The sequence below is a fragment of the Acanthopagrus latus genome, chromosome 6 (genome assembly GCF_904848185.1).
Source record: "Acanthopagrus latus isolate v.2019 chromosome 6, fAcaLat1.1, whole genome shotgun sequence".
NCBI classification, from domain to species: Eukaryota; Metazoa; Chordata; class Actinopteri; order Spariformes; family Sparidae; genus Acanthopagrus; species Acanthopagrus latus.
The window spans coordinates 7,820,412-7,841,152 of NC_051044.1; the positions used below are offsets into that span (position 1 = coordinate 7,820,412).

Genomic DNA, 20,741 nt, shown 5'->3' on the forward strand with positions numbered 1-20,741 from the left:
GAATGAAAAGGGTTATATTGGGTTATAGTTTATTATTTCTTATTCTTCAAGATAACATTCTAATCACCGACTTCAAAGATGCAGTATGTGGTCCTGTAGGAAGATAGACTGCTGAGTCTCAGTCCCAGTTCAAATGTGTTGGGATCAGTAACACGAGCAGTCACATCATCGTGAGCTAAATCTTGATGATCGTCTCCAAAAATATTGGGACTGTTCGGCATCATTCAGTCCAGCAAGTTGTGGAAACTACAGCAGATTTCAAGGGCCAAAATCAAATATATAAATAAATAAAACACATGTATAATTAAGTGCCTAAATAACTGAATAAATGTAATTTTAAGTGTCACCATAAATAACACTACCATCATCATATGTGCCATTAATTTATCTACTTAATTTTGGCCCTTACAACCCTCCATACAAACAGCCTGTTAGACTGATAAAGTCCACTACAGCCCACAGTAGTTAGTAGGGAGGAGGTGCAGGTGAACGGATGGGTCCACATAACACTGAACTGAGAACTAGCTGCTCGTTAAACTGACATTTCAGTTTTTTAAAGCGTGACCACAGTTGTTCCCATTATTGTAACATGGAGCGCTCGGCTCCTCGAACCTCACTGAAGTCATTTCAGCCCAAACCACAATGTTTCCCTCGACCAAACCAAGTCATCCAACAGGATTGTCACATCATAAAACAGATTTCCTTTCAGCAGTGATCGTGAGTTTTGTCCGAGGGTGCAATCTCATAATGCTCACGTGACCCTTTAACTGTCCTGATGCCCTCTGTTGTTGTTCTTTTTGCTGCTGAACAGCTGATCATGACACCAATCCGTTCAAGTAGTTAAGTGCAGGAAGTATTGTGCATTAAAATATTACAAGTGAGAAAGATGTGAATAAAAGTTGAGGCTGTTTGCTGACACTGTATAATGCAAATGTTTCACAGTCTATTAGATTTGGACTCTCTCAGGAAGCAGAGTCACTGCCAATGACTTCATCAGCTCTAAACGAAAAGTCCAGGATCATTAAATCACTTTGAACAGACACATTTTACTGTGAATGTATTTGAACTTGATCTTTTGAAAAAGAGAAGAACCAGAACAGTATGGAGATCGTGATGGCTGAGCGGCGGAGTCCTGAATAATCATTTCTGACATCAGAATGCAACGGCTGAACTCTCATTCAACATTTCCAATCAATCTGCTTCATATATACATATTTGTGATTGTCAAGTTTCAGTCATCTGACAGGGTCCCAGCTGGGATCAATTACAGCCTCAAAGCTCACTCTGCATAACAAAGAGTGATGATAGTCTGTCAGGAGACCGAAAAATATAAAATAACTTGTTCCAGCATAACTAAGGTCCCTCACCTGGCACCTTCCTGCTGTAAACACACTGTAGATAGTCTGCCTGCTGTGCAGACTGCACTAGCTCCTCATTACTGCATCGCTGTGTTTTCCTCCCCTCTTTGCTCTCTGGGAACCAGCAAGGCAGCATTTCTTATCTCACTGACAGCATGCTCTCTGCACGGCGGTGTGTGAGTGAGCATATGAGATGAGTGTATGTGTGGTGAGCGACGATGGGGTTGTATGTGAAAACTAAAAGAGCAAACGCTTCTTCATCTTTATAACATAAAACACATGTTGGTCATTCAGCCTTCATCAAGGAGGTTAATGTTCCAAGGTTGGACAACAAAAACAGCAGATAAGAAGCTCACCTGGTGAAGTACACGCCTCATGCAGGCTGCTGAAGCTGAGGCTTGAGGTTGAAAATCAAGCCTGAAGTTTTTGCTACATGAAGTAAAATTTGTCTGGCATAAAAACTTTAATTCTAAACCACAAGAAGTTCTTCAGACATCTGTAAGTGCATTTGAAAAGACGTCACTTGGACATGGAAAAGATGTCAAAAACCCTTTCATTCTGGCTCTGCAGTGAACATATCCAAAAGACATCTTTTCAGCGTCGGCAGAGACGTTGAAAAGATGTCTTTTGGATATGTTTTTGCTCAGTGGGTGGTGTTTCTTTACATTTTGACGTTGATATATGTATTTTCTGCTTAACCTCCTCAGTCTTGCCAGTTAACTTTGTTTCAAGCTCCTGAGGCTGAACTTCTGCTGTCAAAAGTAAAAAGAAAAAAAAGAAAAAAATCGATAAATATTTATATCCAGTGCTCGCTCTCCTTTCTAACAGTGAGTTAACACACACACACACACACACACACACACACACACACACACACACACACACACACACACACACACACACACCGCTGCAGCACCTACATAGTCGCACCTCCTCCATAAGTAAATTAACTTAGATGCTGTTATGAACACACTTTACAGGAGCCTGCTTATGTTTATCTTTTAATAAAAATCAGGAACTTTAAGCCTCAAATATTGTGCCAATTTTTTCCCAATGGTATCGAACATCCATATTTTCAAGGTTTGCAGGCATCCAAGTTTGAAATTCCAGGATTGGCTGAACACAGCTAAGTTACAGATGAAGACCCTGGCATGGGCAGACACGGGGGGTGTATGTTGCAGACAGGGATGTGAGGGTTGATCTGATTCCATTCACAGGTGACTGGAGACTTTTCTGCTGCTGGTGGAGACAGTCAATGTTTGCCTTTGTAAACTGCCTTACAGCAACTCTCAAATTCAGAAACCAATAGCATCACCCTCCCTGGAACAACAATGTCTATCCCAGTGTTTCACTGCGGACATCATCACATGCCAATTCATTACACATCACCCTACAGTGCAGGGCCGCCTCTATGCAGGTTATTATTAAGTTGTAACAACAGTGTACAGGCTGTATGGAGACAAACCTAAGAGACAGTGTCCACACTCTACAGCAGATAGTGTTACTGCTTTGCTTGCTGTGGTTTAAAAAGACATTTGTATTCATGCATGTTGGTGTAGCAGGTGATTCAGAGAGGATGGTGATGCATTTCCTCAGCGTTTCACACCAGCAGTTTTTAAATGCAAATTTCAAGTGTATAATGTAAAAGTCATTTATCATATTTTTCCCCTAAGTGTCATGCACCAAAAAGGTGCCCAGCCTGCATGGCGTGACAAGATGCTAAAAACATGACCAAAATCCATGAAGATTAACTATATTTGTTCTTCCAAACACTGTTTACAGAGTCTTTATTTTCATTTGACTGTCTTGCTGGATCAATAAAGTTTTATCTTATCTTACTGAGAATGAATGAAAATGCCAACACATTTATTTGCCAACACTAACGTGACCACCACACACGCTCATTGTCTCCACCAAGAACGGAGAACATCCCAAACTGAAGCAGTTATTGATAACTTGCGGCCCTAGTGAAGTGTGAGCAGTCTGTTAAATAGATTTCGCAACATGATGAATCCGCAAACGCTCAAGGTCCTCGAGCATACAGACATAAATGTGCACAACACATATTAGGATGACGGGTCCAGAAGAATGCAAAATAAACCATCGACACACACGACCGACCGTATGACTCCCTCCAGGTTCACGCCTGGCAGAGTCCACAATACCATTACAAGCAGCCGGTGTATCAACATACGCGTAACAATCCAAATATCCGTCTTAGCTTGTGAATGCTGCATGTTAATAAGATTTCCCACATTCCTATTTGTGATTGCAACCCTGCTGCCTGTCTTGTTAAACAAGATTTCCCCACTGGCCTGTTAGGATTGCGGATAGAGGCGCGTGTGACCCTGCATTAATGCATTATGTATTGTGAAAGTAGAAATCCTCTGATGATTAGCACGTTCCTCTCTCCACTGCCCCAGTCTCGCTTTTAAGCCAATGCAAACGTCTTTATGTCACCTCGGTGTCAACTGTAACTTGAATCCGACATCTGAATTCCTGTGTCAGACTACAAAGAAGAGGGAGAGAAACTGAGAAGTTGGAGATGTTTTTTTCGGAGGGGGGAAGCAGCCGGATGAAGGCAGACAGGTCATCGCCGTCATGCGGTCTGACTCATGTCTCCTGCAGGGCTTCTGAGCGATGCAGTGAGGTCCAGGCTCTCCCGACCTCACATCTCCATCTCTTTACGTCATCAATACCGCATCGCTGGAGTGTCTTGCCCTGGCCTGGATGTAGCAGTCATTCTGTCGTGTTATTACATCTGACAGGCAGAGGTTTACAGAAAGAGGGCCTTGATTTACACCCCTGGCTTCGTTTAAATATTGCCCATTAATCACTGCACTGCAGAGGCTTCTCCAGAGCCGATTCAACCCGCGTGAAAATATCTCCCACACGTCCAGGGCTCAGATCTTCACTCACAACGGAAGAAAAAGCTGGCGAGAGAGAGGAGGAGTTGTCTCAGCCTCTGCCCGTGTGTCTCAAGGATACATGAATCACAGTTTCTTGAAACAGAACGAGGCTAATCACTGCATAACAACCCACAACACAATACTTGATTCTGAAGGTTTCTTCAACAATGAATTCTGAGGGCAGAAACTGTCTCAAAAGTGAAATACAAACTTTAAACCGTCTTGTTGCGGACTCTGAGTGAGACGTGTTTTTCAATCAAACCAGCTTCAGCTTGATGTTTTTACCTGCAGTGCAGCAGTGAGTTTTTGCTTTTTTTTCTTAAATCACAGATTGTGATTGATTGGGCTGTTTTATTTCTACTTTTCCCCCCAAAATACTCAAAGGACTGGTTCTTTTATTTGATGTGCTGCTGAGATTACTACACAGTGAATGTGCAATTTCATCGACCAGTCAATCACTTGCTGATGTAGACAATCCTGACACATCTTATCTTAATGGAAAAAAAAAAAATCTCAAACAAAACCTCTTAAATATGAGGTTTTTACTGTGTGATGTTGTGCCACTGCTTGTTTTCTCCAAAGCTAAATTGAAATAGTTTCTTCCGGCATCTGCACTCTTTATTTAAAGGATACACATCACACATTTATGGTGTATTTACAGGTCTTGGGGAGTGCTTTTGCCTAATGTGAAAAATAAGTATTATAAAGCCTTTTGTGGCTCCATGTAATCCAATTAACTGCCTCCATTGGTGTTGTTCGGAGGCTAAGTTGCATTATGGGTAATGCAGGCCCCGAAGTTTTGAAAAGCAGTCCACTGGTTTAGCGTCGCACTCCCGTAAGACTGTTATGACTCATGGACCTTCACACAGTTTGAGCTCAAAACCTGGTGACTACATTACCCACAATGCAATTTAGCGATGAGTAACACCACTAGAGGTGATTTATCAGATGACATGCAGCTTCCTCTGGAGCCACAAAAGGCTTCATTCCACTTTTTCATATATTCAGTTCTTCTCAGCAAGTCCTGTGAACACACTTTAATGTGGGAAATTGGTGGAGTCGCCCTTTAAGGTGAGGTGCAGTGCCAAAATGATGGATGAGCATAAAGTAGGAAATTTCAGATTTAAATAAAAGCTGCCTTTAGTGTTGCTGTTGTTGAACTAGTTTTGCTCCTGAGAAAAGTTGGCCATGCCTCAAATGTCATTGATCATCAGCAGCTCATTAAAATTAAGAGATCTTTGTCTCCCTGTTGATTTCCCTGTTTTCAAGGCTCTTCCCGCGAGCTGTTGACTGCATTTCTAAACAGCTCTTACGTGCTGAATTACAGCAAAAGACAAAAATGTTGCTTGAAGGATACCTCATTTATTTCGGTTGATTACTGATGATTCATAGCTACTGCAGGACTTTACACTTCTTTTATGTATTTTACTAAAGCGGCCGAATATGTCGAAGCATCCTTGAGCAAGATACTGAACCCCAAAATTGCTCCTGATGTGCAGCTGGCACCTTGTGTGGCGGACTCTGCCATCAATAAGTGTCCTGCGATGAGCTGACGACTCATCCAGGGTGTACCCCGCCTTTCGCCCGTAGAGATAACTTGGACTGGCTCCAGTAATCCACGCGACCCCTTGAAAAAAGGGGAGATAAAAGCTGTAATATCCCTGCGACCCTCACGGATAAACGGAGGAAAATGAGATGAGAGATGAGAGACCAAATAATGATCGGCTCATGGAGCTCCTGTCACTTCGTCCATGTATACTTCTAATTTTTATCAACCTGCCATGAATTTAGAGAGACTGATATCTATGTTTAAGAAGAAGAAGAAGAAGAAGAAACTAAAATAATCCATATAGTGCATGTTTGTTAATCAATAATAACTGGGACACTGATGACCAGGAAATAGGCACTTAGGTGCCCGATTAGGGACACGATGTCTTTTTGTTTTCCCTTGGCGTGAGTTAGTGTGCGTGTGTGTGTGTAGTTGGAAGTGGCTGCCATTACACTACTTAATTACAGAGGTGACAAAGTCCTCATGCTGCATGAGTAATGGGAGGGACCGTGCAGCCAACACTGCCCGTCAGCCCCTGAGCACACGATGACTCTCATCTGTAAACTCATCCCTGCCCCCTGACCTTTCAACAGCTCCGCACTCGTCCATCCCCCCGTTTCTCCCTCCTCGACAGAAACAAAGCGCAGGAGACTATTCTCCGCTCACATGGCAGGCGCTGTCGTGAGAAGCTGCAAAGGATTTCACTTAAGAGAGTCAGTCTAATCAATGACCACTGTACAGCGCTCAGCATGAGGGAGTGGATCGATTCCGTAATACATCAAGCGTGTCTAACTCCTGTCGCCTCGTGGTATTTTGAACAAATGGCTGTAAAGTTTAGCCAAAATAACTTGCACAGAGTGACAAATCCACAGAGAATGATACAACTCTGCAGCCTTTCAGCCAGCCGGTTTAGATCCCACAACTTTAATGATCTGGTTCAGTTTCATCAATCAATGTTTTTTTTCTGGCAGCGAAGGCCATTATATTCAGCCCAGTGCCAAACAGCAGACAAAGTTGGTTGGCAAGCCGGTGAAAATATTTGAGTACTCGGCAGGTAAAGAGCCAGGTATTTCCCTTCTGGAGACAAAAGCAGAGCAAAAAGAAGAAGTAATGTAGCACCTGAATTCCCTGAGTGGCTCAAAACACTCCAAAGGATGCTTAAGTTCACCAAAAGTACTTTATAAGTCAATAATTAGTCATTGTTGTGTTTCCCCCATCAATCAGTTTCAGTTTGTTGTCCCTGTGACGAGTCTTTCAAGGTAAGTTTTAAAAAGCTTGCTGCAAACGTTCTCTACTACATACACATATTTGACTTGTAATTTTGAATGAGAATAGTAAAAGACAAGTTTATCCATATAGCCTCAAAATTACAACTAATGTCTCACCCTGTCCTAACTTCAGCCTGGAGACTTAACCACTCACATTCAAGTTTGCTTAGATGCTTTTTTCCCCCCTTCATTTGCATTTTTTTTTAATCAGCAAACGCATAATGGGAAATTTAGAGGTTTGTCTACTGGAAATGACTCACAATACAGCCAACAGCAAGTAGAGATCTTGTGTTTTCCTACCAGGAACTTTCAGTCAAAAAGAGACTTTCAGGTGATCTCCCTCCAGCCAGCTGGCATCTATTAGGTTTTTGTAGTAGAAAACGTCTCATTTCAACTCCAGTGACTCAAACCGAATGGCAGGGATAAATATACAGATGGAGCCGATTCTGTTGCCGCATTCATAGATAACAGGTGATCGAATCATGAGTGGGTGTGAAAGGGGCCTTCTTGAAAGGCTCAGTCGTCCAGGAAGAGTCAAAGGTTCACCACTTTAACACACGATTTTATAAAAGATGACTACAGTAGCTCGGGAACACTGACCGCATTCCATATTTTAAGTTTCACACAGCATCACTCCTCCTCGTCTATGTCCTCCTCACTGTAACAATACCACCTGACCCCGTCCTCCACAGCTCTACTGCGCACTGGCTCGGCTAAAACATGCATCTGGATTCAACAGTTTCCACAAATGTATGCAATAAAGAGAGTGTCATCCTCCGCCCCGGCACGAGAACCCCGGGCTGCTGATGTTTGTGTTATTTAAAGGCTCTCACTGTGACCCTACGTTTCATAACCAATTTACATTAGCTAATCATCGTGGGCACTCTACACTGTGATAAACATGATTACTGGAGGAGATGTACGAGAGATAAATGAGCAGTCATTATCATAATTTCCAGGTTTGTCATTTTCCTATTCTCTGGCACTGGTTTTTTTTTTCCCTCTCTTCCCCTTTATGTAATAACAGCCTGGAGTTCAAACCAGGGCTGCTCCTTCTTGAAGCGCAAATCTTTTGTGCTAAGCAATTTTGCCTCTCTTATCTTCACAGACGAATCATTTGTGCTCCAGAGAATATAGTTCAGTCTATAAATGCTGAAAAGCCGTGAAAACAGTGAGAGAGAGAGAGAGAGAGAGAGAGAGAGAGAGAGAGAGAGAGAGAGAGAGAGAGAGAGAGAGAGAGAGAGAGAGAGAGAGAGAGAGAGAGAGAGAGCTCTTCCGGACTCCTCCACACTGTACATTCACAAGTGTATACTGCAGCAGCCCACTGCGATTACAATGGCACTAAAATTGTCTCCAATTTAATCCAATACATTTCAACAGCAACAACAGAACCTACAGCCTCCCGAAAATACCGCAGATCTCACCGTAACGAGTGAATACCTCTCATAATCTGAACGGAGGCTGACAGGCATGTGACAAGACAACGACAGGCTTCATAAAGAAGGTCGGATTTGTGGCGGCACCGAGGGGAGCTACAGTCGGCGTACCTCAAAAAACTGTCAAACTGCTGCACAAGACAGACAGACACACCGCGGAAAGGTGGGTGGAATATTGTGAGACAGCCTGCAGAGCAATAAAGACCCGACACGCAAACAGTTGTAGACAAACTTGTGACGGAAAGTGAGCCGTACAAAGATCAGACAGAAACCTTTGTTTCGGTCGGCAGTCATGTAGGTTCAGCGCCACATGTATAAGGCAGACGTTGTTAGAGGAATTTACTTTTTAAAACATTTTCCACTCAAGGTCAGACCTCAGAGAGCTCCACGTGAATTTTCAAGTAGCATTCAGTATTACAGGCAGTTACGACTCTTTGGATACAAATTAGACTAACAAGTATCGAGGACAGAGAAATCAACAGCTTTCACAAGGTCAGTGGCCACGGCTGAACCTTAATCACTGTCTTGCACATCAACATTGTTTCTCCTGCTCCAAGGCCTCAGCTATTAAAGCTTGTGAATCGCTGCTGCTCGCGTTTCACAGATGCTCCGTGAAATCTTTGTTGCAAAACGTCCAACATAAAATGAAATCTGGCTTCATCTGCGGAGCATCTGGTTGAAAAACCTCATATCCATTCTGCGTCCGAGAGTGTGAAGACGGAGGGATTTGTAGGACTCGCAGGAAAAATGTGAAAGTGTGATAATGGGCTGTGTAATGCCTTGTCCCGGCAAACGTGAATGTGATGAATTTTTTGATTCTGATAACGTGCTCCGTCTCTGCCGGGCGGCTGATACCTGAAGGGTAATGCATTCCTCGCCGCCGTGAACCACAGCGGCGAAGCTATCAGAGAACAAATCAGTGGCACAAGGAAAAAAACAAATTGTGTCCTCCTGAAAACGCTTCTCTCTGACCTGTATTTTAGAGAGCTCAAAGTTGTGTGGAAGGCATTCATTACACATACGGAGACAAAAAAAAAAAAACAGCCTCTCTGTGATTGGAAGAGGAAAATGATGGGGCTGGTCGAGCGCTTCAATCTGGCAATAAAAGCAGTTTTATGAAATGGAACTTCTGGCGGCACCTACGGAATACCTAACGATCTTCCTGTTTACGAGGGCTCAGAGCGCCTCTATTTCTCAGGTTTATAACTCTATTAACAGGGTTCAATGAGCTGCATCACACTGGTTCACTGACAGAAGGAGAGATCAATACAGAAACATTAAAAAAAAGAATCAAAAAGGGAAATCGCAGTAGACCATCCTGGGACGAACAGGGATGCACGATATGGATTTTTCTGAGGCCCTCTGCCGACCTGACGTCGTCACATTGTTACACAGAAACATCTGGATAAAGGCGCCGTTCGAAGCTGTTTGACAGGCAGGCAGGCACCTACATGAAGTACATGGCAGGTGACTGGATGAACCATCTGTCTGTCCCAACAGGATGAGAGGGCACCTGCCGATAAATCAAACCGATACCAAAGCCAGTCGAGAGAAAACAATCGGGAAAGCTTTCAGTTCTTAACTTTGCTCTCCAGTTTTCATATAACCGATGCTAACGCTAACCTCCGGAGACGTCGCCATCATTGTTTTCAAACAAGCAGTGGCTTCTCTGGTATCGATATTGTGTTATGTCATCGGAGAAATATCTTGTGTTTGTCCCCCCTTGTTAGGATCGGGCTGCCAAGTGGACACATGTAACGTTTATTGATATATTCTTTACTCTCAGGCAATGTAGCACAACAGAGCAAAATATCCCAGGTGTTAAATAATCTCACCATCTAACGTTTGCATTTACAAGCTTGTTGTTTTCTTTGTGATCCCATCTGTTCATCAGTCTGCACCGTGTGTCATTCTAGTATCATTGTAAACAGACAGCAGAAGAGATTAACCGAACAAAAGGACAACAAAAAAAAAAAAAAACTGAAAAAAAAAAACCGATTTGTGCAGGTTCCAAAAACAAGGCTATTTTTGAAAAGAAACACCGACAAGAGGAAGAGGAGGAGCCGACCTTTGCAGTCACAGGCTTCTTGTGTGGAAAATCGAAAGAAATAAAAGCTCTCGGCTTTACAGGAACACTTACTTGTCTTGAGGAGCCGGACAGAGCTGCACAGATGGCTAATACGGCATAATGGAGCCACGATCAGACACCTGGTTAGGGTCAATTGCATGTGGGCGTCTGAAACTGTCGAGACAAGTGGACTTCAAAACACTCTCCTGCTGGCTGCTGTCAACATACAACTGAGTTCACAATGTACTAAAAGATTACTGGACACGTCCCTCACCTGCTCCACGACATTTATACTGTTTAATACAGTCAGCATCAGTGATTCCCATCAGCGATCCTCTCCGTCTGTCTCTCTGGCCCTCCTCTCCAGCTGTGTTCCCCGGGCCCCGCTTCCATCCATCCAATCAGCGGGCACCTTCAGACTTTCCCCTCCTTCGACACACCTGTCTTCTGCTCCCCTCATCTATCCCTGCAGCTGCCAGGCGTTCCCTGCCCACTTCCTCACCTGGGGTTTCATTTTCCTCGTCAGCCCTGCAGATACTTCACCAGCCCATTACCCCGCACACTCTGACAGTTTTCTAACCAAGCTGTGAAAGCTGGAGGCGTATTTCCGCATGTGTAGACAATATATATATAGTTGGGTTTTTTTTTTACATGTCACAGTCAGGAAAAGCCCAGGTTTACAGCATAGCGTCACAGCTGGGGACGACATTTCTAAGTGCAAACCTCTTTTCGTCTAAGAGCAAGACGCCTTCTTCAGGCCACCTTGTTTTACTTCACAGTGCACACGAGGCAGGAAACTTTAAATTGGCCTGTTCACATTTCTTTGGCAGAGTGCAGGAAAGCAATGGATCCGCTGCTGGGCTGAAGTGGCATTGATCCTCCTTTAGTACAGCAGCGGGAAGTCCTTTCAGGGGGAATCGATAGGGGAAGTCATTAATCATTACTGTACGGTAAACAGCGATCTGCCTCGCTTTTGTTCACTATTTTGTTTATCTGCAGGCAAAGGCAAACAGACGATGGCCTCACACTGACCAAAAATAGACAACAAAAAAACAGAAGTTCATCATGTGTGTCCCCTCACAGAGAGACGGGGGGGAGGGGAAGACGGATGCAAAGTTGACATGACATGAAAACCAAGATTTACATTTACAGCAGCTTTACACTTGCAGCTGTGCAGTTTCGCCCTTAATAATCACTTGTCTCACAGTCACATTTTGGCTTAGAGGCTAAACGTGCAGATAAAAAAAAAAAAACATCTTTCATCTTCTCATCCTTTGTGAGGATCAACGACAGAATGAGGTGAACTGGGGAAGCTGCCTGGTTCCATGTAGGATGAGTCAACTTGGGGATCATAAATGTAGAGCGCGCGCGTGTGTGTGTGTGTGTGTGTGTGTGTTTGCGCAACAGGACATGGGTCACTTGTTGGTCGTAGAAACATGCTAGCGTTCAGAGACGTCTACGACATCTGACAGGCAACGTCCGATGTAATTATTAGTTTAATGCACACTCATTTGTTGTACTTTTGCCTGAAGGTGTTTCTGCGTCTCCTTTTAGCGTTTGTGTATAAAGGAGGAAGAAAGTGTTTCTACGCTAGGAACTCCTTCAGAATGATACATCTTCAGTCGCTGCATTTTAATTAAACATCTGCAAGAAATACTTGACTTAAATGAAAGCATTCACGGTTTACGGATGTGTTTTTTTCTGTGTTCTCACGTGGATGTAACCCAGCGTAGTACTAAATAAAGTTGGGTATTGCAACCAATTCGATTCAACTTAATATCAACTCGGTTTGGGGATATTTCAGTCACAATGTCGGTTCTGAGACAAATCATGCTTTAAATTGAACAACAAACCCTAAACTCCACACATTATCAAAAATGTTCATGTTTAAATTAAGAATTTAATTAAATGTCTTCTGAGATTTGTGGTTGAAATCTGCCTACAAAGAAACTGAGAGGATATCGTTTGGATATTAGTATCCAATTATTAGAAATGTTGTGAAAAAACTGTATTTGTATTTAAACAAAGGAAATCAAGAAGAAAAAAAGGAATGTTCTCATTTTTAACAGACCCACAAGGTCTTTTTTATGTGGAGGTTTTGGCAGGAAAATGCCTAAAAACAGCTCCAAACCACATAAAAATAGAACCATAAATATATTCACATCTATGTGAAACGCCAACAGTCACCAATACTGGGATAATAATAAAAGAATTCATCTTGTGAGAATAATGAAAATGAAATATAATAAAACCTTTCACTCAACTACAGCAGATCAAGAACAGCAAAATATACAAAAAATCTCAATAGGGCCTTAACAGACCAGTGTTTCTGACTGATAATCCATAGGGGTGAGATCCAGAGTGTTAAGAAGAGAATCAGAGAGAGAATCAGACTGAACTGGGCTCCAGTCCCCGCCTCTCTTAAGCCTTCACAAAAGGGGCGTCGTCACATCCTGATTGGCTGTGAGGGGAAAACCCCCAAGCTGCTCTCCTTCACTATTTAGGCTGATCTGAATCCACTGCAATCAGCCCCCAGAGACCTCGAAACTCAGCTGGAGCAAAAAATGATGGCAAGTCCTACATAAAGGGGCCGCTGCAAAGCAAAACACATTCCAGAACAGACAGCAAAGAAGACAACAGCAGAGAGTCCGTTAATGAGACTAGTAACAGTTCTTTGGTACAACGAGCCTCCAGAGATTTACACACCAAACGAAAAATCTGCCCTTCTGAAGCGTAAAGCAATTTATTTTTAAAGCCAGCCCTCTTCCCGAAGCTTCGGTGCTTAATTGGAAACCTGTATCCTAACAGTGTCTTTGGGAAACCTACCGCGAGCACAAGACTATTTCTTACGATTGGGTGATTAAGTTAAATGCAAAGATTTATAATCCCCCAGACAGTTTCCGGCATGTCTTCCAGCGCTGATCGGTTTACTGTCCTATCATACAGATCATAAAAAAAAAAACCAATAGACAAAGGGCAAACAAAAACTTGGCATCTCTTATGAATAATGCAGGAACCCCTCCAGACAGTTATTAAGAGCAGGCACCCTTCCTAAGAGCTTCATCCACATCGGGGCCAGTAGTGTATCAGTTAGAGCCTTTGAGAGCCTCAAATGTTGATCTTTATTAATTGCATCTGTATCCCGCCAATGTCTGTGTTTTTATCAGTCGGAGCCCGGGGACAGAGTGATGGTTTTTTTTTTTTCAGAGGCAAAGTGCTTTAGAGAGAGCCGCGTCCTTGAACAGAGGAGCACAAACAGTACGTACGTAACGCGGCCAGACATTTCACATGTTCTTTACAGCCACGGCACTCTGAGCAAAGTGCCCTTTTTTATATATTTTATGGCAGTCACTGGGATTTCTTACAAAGGAGATTTGCATTTGGGGTTGTTTGTGTTTGTTTTTATTTATCAATCAGTTAGTTGTTGTGGCCTTAAATGCTGGTCAATGGTTACAAATGTCGATCAGTGTTTCCCAAAGCTCGACATTACGTCCCTCCAATATCTCGTTTTGTCCATAACCCAGAGGTGTGATGAAGGTGATGATTCGATTGATCGCCGCAGCTCTAATGTGCATTAGAGACCGTAAAAATGTTTGACTTGAGGCGGCTTACAGATTGGTTTACATTACAAACATGGAAAGGGTCTACGGGGTTAAAGTTAAGATCAATAACGCCTTCCTTTTGTTTAAGAGACACTGGGAGCTTTAAGATTACTGGAAACACTTTCTCTGAGCCGCTTTAATTAAAGACCTGCCATAGAGGGGCGACATTAATGGGGAGGAACAAAAGAGAGAGGCTGCAGGAAGCAGGACACATTTAAGCTTCCATCCAAGCTTAAAAGGTTTGTTTCTGATGAAAAAAATCTGTTGGCTTCTACAGCGGAAAAAGTGTTTGCTATGAATTTGTGCATCATCTATTTTTTTGTTGACACTTCACAAAGAAACGGAGTGAAGATTAATGATCTGTCTCTGTGTTATTTGAGCTGAGTACACAGCTGGTGGTTTGGGTTTTTTTTTTTAATCCACATATTTTAGGCTACTGGAGCAGTTTTGGCACAGAGATGACATTTACTGAGCTGCATGATTGAAATCTTTTTGGTTGAAAGGTCAAGTAAATTGATTTGAGAGTTTTGCCAAAAAGCAGAGAGAGCACGGAGCAAATGAGCGGAAAAGAAATCGTCCAAAGAGTTTTCCAACAATTTGCCACTAAACCTCCGCTGACTGCATTACTGTCTGTACGTGAGCGCGGTTCAAAGTAGCATTTCTCAAAAATATTAAACGTACTGATTCTTGAATATTGTAAAATGTTGACACCCTGCTGGCAGCCACCTGAGGGTGCTGGCTTAACTACTGTTAGCAACTTAGGGTGCAGTCTCCTCCCAGAGGACGCTTAGACAGGTGGAATGAAGATTGAACCGCCAACTATGCTGTGATTAATGGACAACCCACTCCTCCTCCTGAGCCACAGCCACCCCGGCAGGACATCTGTCTTTGTTTTCCGAGAAAATAAAATGATGGGAGTTCTCATGTCGGTTCTGCAGAGGTGGAGAAAAAGGTGTGACATTGAGTAAAGGTGATGGACCAGCGGGTGGAGAGGTTGTGGAAGGTGTCCAGACGCCCAGGATGAGGGCGGCTGCTCCACCTGTGGAGGTCGTCATTAGGATGCAGACAGACACGTGTTCACCAAATAGACTGTGGAGGCAGTTAAAGTGATTCTGAATTGATTTGATCGATGGGACAAACCGTCGTACAGAATATCACTGTAGCCTTTATTCTGCAGTCGAGTCGAGTGTGGCGATGTGATGTCTGACATCTCTACCAGTCATGATTTAATGTGTCTGTCCTCTGATGTCTCCAGTAATCGATTAGCTGAATAAAACTTGAATTCAAAAACACGGTATGTTATTTCTGCCACTGGAGGTCAGTCCGTCAAAACAAAGATCATCTGGAGGAATAAACACCCAGAGTCGCACCAGATTCTGCTCTGATCGGGATCTGCTTACCGACCGGAGGAGAGATCAGAGATTACTTTTTAGCTTTTGGGATTAATAGATTTATTTATCTTCACTCCTGTTGATCAACCTGACTGCAGCAGCGAACCAACAGGGTGACCTCCAGGTGTTGATGTACTGTAATGTTGCATGCTGACTAAAGGGAAATTGTGGGTCATGGTTTGGATTTTTTGTTTTATTTTTCATCATCCTTGCGCGGCAATTTTTACTTTTTACTTCCTGTCATTGTCTGTTTTCCCACCTTTTTGATTGCCCCATTAGTTTCACCTTGGTCTTATTAGTCTTCCCTCCTTTAAGTCTTTGTCTCTCTCTCTCTGTCAGTTCGTCTGTTTCCTCCTCATATTTTCTATCCACATGTTTTTAGATTCCTGTCAGTGTCCTTCTGGTTTGTACTTCTTTTCTTATTTGTATTTCTCTTCGGTTCTATTTGAATCAGCCTGTTTGTTGTCACTTACATCTTGAACCTCTGATTTTGCACAACAGGTTCATTATCAAAACTCACTTTTTGTTTTCACCCTGCCTGTCTTTGTGTGTCTTGCATTTGGGTCCTCATCATCATTTTGAAAACTATAACAGTAATGTACTTTACTTCACAAATGTCACATTACAGAGAGGGGAGGAAAAGAAGAGCGAGAACCTGAGACTCTGGTGAGTGCTGAGTTCAGTGGAAGTTGACCTGAATATGAAAAAGGCCGACACACTCTTGGTGTACAGTAAAGTAATCTGGCTGTTTGGGGGCGAAAACACACTCACGCAACTAAAACCAGTAAACGCAAATGATCCAGCTTTCAAACCCAGGATGAGGTAATATTTCAGTTTCATTTACAAACTTCCTTCTTCATTCTCTAACACTTTCCTAGAAATAGTGACATGCAACTAAATGAAACACGTCCTCTCCATGAATAAACTTCTATTTGTCTGAACATTATGAATATTTGAGATGATGTCGTCACACGGTTTAACAAAATAAATTAAAAGCCTTGTCGTTTATAGACATTTAATGTTGAATTCTTACATAATGTATATCTTTAAACAAATTCTCAAAGGAGCTGCCGAGCACTGCCACAGATTCACACCAGCTGTTGCGTGCCTTGCTCAGAGGCACAACGACACGCTGTCAAATTTTCCCTGCTGAGAGTTGACCAGCGGACAGGATTCAAACCAGGCGACTTCAAAAACAAAACTAATTTCTGTCCCCAGCATGCCGTCCCTCTTTTTATCTGATATCCAGTAATATATAAGATGTGCAACATTCGCTCATGTAAGCTTCCTCTGCTGCTTATACTGAAAATTAAAAAATAACTTCTGAAACAATACAGTTAATTAAAAATAGGGGGGAAACACCTGATTGGTAGATTGATCAGGATCGCCTCTGAGTGATGAAACATTTAAATCAAATGCAGTTTCCTATAATTAGCCAGTTATTTTTAATCAGAAATGTGGATTTCCTGACAGGCGGAATTAATTACACATCATCCTGCAGCCTCCAGTCGTTTTACCTTTAAGGTGCTATACTGCTGAAGTAATCACACTGCACAGTAATCAAACTACACAGTAATCACACTACACAGTAATCACACTACACAGTAATCACACTACACAGTAATCAAACTACACAGTAATCAAACTACACACTTTCCTCCTTTGTCAGGTGCACGTGCTCAGCCCTAGCATGCGTTGATTGGAGACGATCAATAAGAAGTGAATCCAGCTGTTAATTGGGGTCTGGACCACGTGGAACAACGCGAGATTTACCAGATCACAATTATGTATCCAAACGGATGCTTTAAAAAGTTGCTCCCTCTTACCTTTGTGCCGGATTAGGAGAGGTGATGTGTGTGTGTGTGTGTGTGGACGCGCCTCCTCACTGCTGATATGATGATGAACGCGCCAACAAAAAAAGAAAAAAGAAAAAAAAAAAAAGGTAGGTCAGTGGTTTTAAATTTGCAGGAGATGAAGGGAGGAGATTATTGTCGCATCGGTGGAATAATAATAATAAAACATTTTTTTTAAAAAAAAGAAGATATTTTGCGCTCGTGTCCGTGCTGGAGGCAGCGGCGAGGTGGAGGAGGTGTGCGGGATGTTTCTCAAGCAGCCAAATCCTCAGCACGCATCAGCCCGCATCTGATGCTCGAGTCCCTCTTTTCCTTTCTTTTTAAATCGAAAATGCTGTCACAGTCACGTGACTTCCCTCCGCCGTCCAATGCGCTTCTTCCTACTACTCCTCCGTCCATCCACACACACACGCACAAACACACACACACACGAAATGATGCTGCAGCTTACTGTGCAGCTTCTCCCAGCTGAGGGGTGGAGGAACACACACGTTTTTGCATTTAAACCGGCTGCTGTGAATTCACTGTGAGCAGAAAAAAAAAAAAAAAAGATCGAGATCGAGAAGGAATTTTAATGACATTTGTTCATTTTCATATTATTCTTAAATCCCTTAGCTCTGCAGTAAAACAGAGAGCCTCCAACAACTGAACAATCTCATTCAAGTTCATTGAACTCTTCTTCCTCTTCTTCTTCCACCTCCTCCACCCAGCACGTCTGCAGCATGCTACTCACTCCCTCTGCATGCTTTCCACACACCATCCCCTTTTTAAAGCCTCATCCATCTTTGGTGTCATTCTGTGTCCATCAGCGATTCGTGTTTGGCTGTATGGAGCCTCGGGGCGCTGCTGATGCGAGGGGATTGATGTCTCCGGCGCTGTTAAGTCGCCTGAATCCAGGCACTGAAATTAGTATGGATCCCACCAGGGTGATGGGTTAACGCACTGTTACTGGCCCACCAAAGCATAAAGTTGCACTCAGGACGAAACATTTAACGGTTATGTCTTTTGAAAATGAACCCTTAGATGGTTGTGAGGCATAAAAAGTGTCTGACACACACGTTGAGGAATAAAAGGTGATCATCCAAAAAAACAAAACAAAACAAAAAATCCTCAACAGGTGCTGGAGCAGTTTATCTCTTTGGTCCAGACTGAAGTATCTCGCAGACTGTACGCTGGATGAGACTTGAAGAAACGAAAGCATACGGAGTCATTAGTCAAAAAGCACCCTGCTGTATCATCTCTTTTACTCTTAATGGGAATCATAATTTACAAAAATGAACATCATGCTGCTTTGAAGATGACTTGAAGCTGGAAGCCAAGACCATAAAACCATTAGGAAACAGTTTGCATTAGGTAATAAATCAAATGAGAAGAAGGGTCATTTTCTCATAGGCTTACATAGAAACAAACTTCTATTTGTAACCAGTGGAGTCGCCCCCTGCTGGCCCTCCCACACTGGCTTCACTTTTCAGACCGGCAGGCTGTTTGAACATGTATTTCCTCCCTCAGGTTACATTTTATTAACTTGCCGAACCATTTTCTGTTACGTAACTAATCCACGTGAGTCTTTGGCGATGACATCATAGACATCGATGTATCTGCTCGTCAGTTACGTTCAGTCCGTCACAAACGGCCAGCGAGGCTTAATCTTAAGTGCTACAGTAATCCCCCGGGCTGGTGATACCTCACATCAAAAATGATCCCAGCGAGGTTTAAAGATTTCACATCCCCGATATCAGGCCCGTGTTCTGCGACAGAGATCTGAGTTCATGTGTTGTAATCAGCGCAGGGAGAGAAGAAAGTTGAGTCGCTGCATGAATATTTCATGGCACTCTTGTCAGAACTTGCTGCGTACGAGTGAAATCCAACCATATTCGTCGTGTCTTCACTCCCAACTGGTGAGATACAGCGGCCTCGGTCAGCGGCCCTGAGCTTCACACCAGCCCTCTCGAGTTATTCTTGCACGTGCAGGGCTCCATGTTCAGGGTGTCGATAACAAATACGCAACACCTAGCAAGACTTTCAAAATAAAGCCAGCTGAAAAATAAGTTATTATAAGTTCGGACTGTATGTGGTGGAGTAAACAAGCCAGAGCAGCCACTCATCTAGAGATTTGGTGTCTTGCATATTCATTTGATGTCACACATGTGGTTGTGAGATGAGAATAGACCTGAAAATGATCAGTGGCAGGTCATATCGACATCATAGCTGCCATGCGTTGCTCACGCAGGATATGTGGCCCGGCCTGTTTGACCTGGTGAAGTGATCGCAAGTTTGGAGAAACCTAGACACCAACATTACTCGGTAAGGTTTAGGAAAAGATCATGATTTGGGGTTGAAGTAAGATCAGGTATGTAAGTCATGAAGGCTGTAATTTTAAGTTGAAAAGTGCTGGGGACATCAGGCATTTTTTTTAAACGTCTCCAGCATCTGATTTTGGTTATGGCAGGAAATAAACTGCAGAGTGGCACAAACTACAGAGTCAACATGAAGACACTCAGACTAAAACACACAAGATTGTTGAACAGCTGAGTAACAATCATCCATATGCAACAATAAAAAGATGCCAATGTTACTTTACAGGGGAAAAGCACCAGTGCACATGAAGTGTCGGGGACAAAATCGTCCAGGTAAAAAAAAGTGGTGGGGACGTGTCCCCGGTGTCCCTGCTGTAAATGACACCTGCGTAAGTGATGTAATGAATTGCAGTCTTCCTGTGCCAGGGCTGGATGGAAAAACGGGCTGACATCACCGTCCTGAAGGCCGAGTCGATGGAGGCACGGGAAAGAAATGCTGCAGCTAAAGCATTCAGCTCTCACAAAGAAGACCACATGAGAGGAGACCGTGGCAGACGTCCATGTCCCACGACTCGCAGCAACATACGGCACCTCAGACAACATCTTTGTCTCCTCTTACAGACCTGTAGCAGAGGCAGCTTCCCCCCTGTACGGTGACTCCAGCAGCCTTTAATCTATTTTTTAAAGATGAATTGAAAGCCGGGAGAAGGAAAAAAAAAAAAAAAAGTTGGGAGGGAAATCCTCTGTAGACCGTCTCTTCTATAATGCATGCCAAACAGCCTGCAGCAGCCGAGCATCTCTTGTGTAACTGCGTTATTATGATGCATTTTAATGAAGAGTGTATTACCTCAGCGCCCCCCCTGCAAACCTCACTGTCTGTGGTCCCACCTCTGCTGCCAGATGAGGCCTGGAGGTCTTTTTTTTTTTTTTTTTTTGTGTCTTGTAAACTCCCTTGCCACCCTCTGGGAGCTGATTGTTTATCTGCCTCAGCGTTGTAGACTGAATGTTTT

At 43.1% G+C, this 20,741-nt stretch overlaps 1 protein-coding gene across 3 annotated transcripts in view; it reads right to left on the minus strand.

Moving 5' to 3' along the window:
* Nucleotides 1-17,733, minus strand: part of si:dkey-166d12.2 (rap1 GTPase-activating protein 1) — a 112,729-nt gene extending 94,996 nt beyond the window's left edge. For 2 of the 3 annotated variants that reach the window (XM_037099999.1, XM_037099995.1), the window contains exons 1-2: nt 10,863-11,021; nt 10,661-10,762 (exon numbers count right to left, since the gene is read on the minus strand). The gene's annotated coding sequence lies outside the window, so the exon portion shown is untranslated. Of the gene's footprint in view, nt 1-10,660; nt 10,763-10,862; nt 11,022-17,407 lie in introns of those variants that run through there. The other variant, XM_037099996.1, reaches the window with a different exon arrangement.
* Between the last annotated feature and the right edge of the window lie 3,008 nt (nt 17,734-20,741).